This window comes from Pinus tabuliformis, chromosome 1_2, assembly GCF_031772625.1.
Source record: "Pinus tabuliformis cultivar Carrire ecotype Pingquan chromosome 1_2, CPIR1, whole genome shotgun sequence".
Taxonomy (NCBI): Eukaryota; Viridiplantae; Streptophyta; class Pinopsida; order Pinales; family Pinaceae; genus Pinus; species Pinus tabuliformis.
In genome coordinates, this window is record NC_142298.1 from 474,372,254 (window position 1) to 474,374,193 (window position 1,940).

Sequence of the window (1,940 nt, forward strand, 5' to 3'; positions counted from 1 at the left end):
ATACATTAAGCTTCCAACTGCTGATGCATATGGAACTTTAGACATATAAGCCATTTCTTCCCGAGCCTTGGGAAACACCCCCTTACTTAATTTTAAATGGCTAGCCAAAGGTATACTAACTAGTTTTGCATTCTGCATATTAAATCTTTTCAACACCTTTTCTATGTACTCACTCTGAGACAATGTTAATTTTCGATTCTTCCTGTCTCTAGTTATTCTCATACCAAGGATTTGTTTTGCATCACCCAAATCCTTCATTGCAAATGAGTTCGCTATTTTTCTTTTGAGAACATTTATTTCCTTCATTTTAGAAGTTGCAACAAAAATATCATCTACATAAAATAACAATATAATATAAATACCATCATTTTTCCTTTTGAAATAAACACAATGATCAGAGTGACATCTAGTATAACATTGTTTAGACATAAACCTATCAAGTTTTAGATAGAACTGCCTTGGAGCCTGTTTTAAGCCATACAAGCTCTTCTTCAACCTGCACACTAGTTTCTCCTTCCCTTTTACCTCATATCCTTGTGGTTGCTGCATATATATCTCTTCCTCCAAATCCCCATGGAGAATGGTTGTCTTTTCATCTAACTGCTCAAGCTGCAAATCTTCAGCTACTACTAGACTTAAAATAGTTCTACTTGAAGTCATTTTAACAAAAGGAGAAAATATCTCAACAAAGTCTATACCCTTTTTCTGTGCAAACCCCTTCACCACAAGTCTAGCTTTATAAATTTTTCTACCTCCATCTTCTTCCTTCAACCTGTAAACCCATTTATTCTACAATGTTGTTTTACCTACAAGAAACATGACTAAGTCCCAAGTCTGGTTATGTGCTAAGGAGTCCATCTCTTCTTTCATGGTTTGCTCCCACTTTTTCCTGGTTTCTACCTACACTGCTTCTTCATAACATTTTGGTTCACCAAAATGAGTCAACAATACATAATATAATGAAGGAGAGTATCATTCAGGGGGTCTACTTATCTTGGTAGATCTTCTAACACCACTTTCAAGTGTTTGAGGTGCTTGTTGTTGTTGTTATAGTTTTTGATCATTATGATTTTTAGGCACCATCACTTTTTCTGTAATCTCATCAAGCATTGCGTATTCTTTGTTTTATTTTTCCAGTTTCTTTTCATGTAGCTAATCCTTATACAAAACCGTTTCATTGAATATGACATATCTGCTTCTAATGATTGTGTTTTTCATAATCATAAAAGTGTTAACCAAAATCATTAACACCATATCCAATAAAGGTACATTTCTTTGATTTTTCCTCAAGCTTTTTTCTATTTTCTTTATTAATGTGGAAAAAGGCTTCACAACCAAAAGTCTTTAAAAATGAGTAGTTTACCATTTTACCTGTCCATGCCTCCTCTGGAATACCACCATCCAATGAACTTGAAGGCCCTCTGTTTATTAAATAAATAGCAATATCTACAACATCTACCCAAAATTGTAAAGGCAATCCTACATGCAATCTCATGCACCTTGCACACTCCATGATTGTCCTATTCATCCTTTCTGACAAACCATTTTCTTGTGGTGTTCCTGGAACTTTCTTCTCTTTGTGAATTCCATTCTCTGAATAGTACCTATCAAAATCTTTGCTACAATATTCACCTCCATTGTCTGATTTGAGACACTTCAACCTTTTTCCTGTCTCATTTTCAACCAAAGCTTTCCATTTCTTGAAAGTATCAAATACATCATATTTATTTCGAATACAATAAATCCAGGTTTTTCTAGTTGCATCATCAATAAAAGTAACATAATAATGAGAGCCACCGAGAGATGATACCTGAGAAGGTCCCCATACATCTATATGCACAAGCTCTAATTTTTCACTCTTCTTTTCTTTCCCAACTCTGAGGAATCTGACTCTCTTCTGTTTTCCATAAACACAATTCTCACAGAATTTTAAATCAACA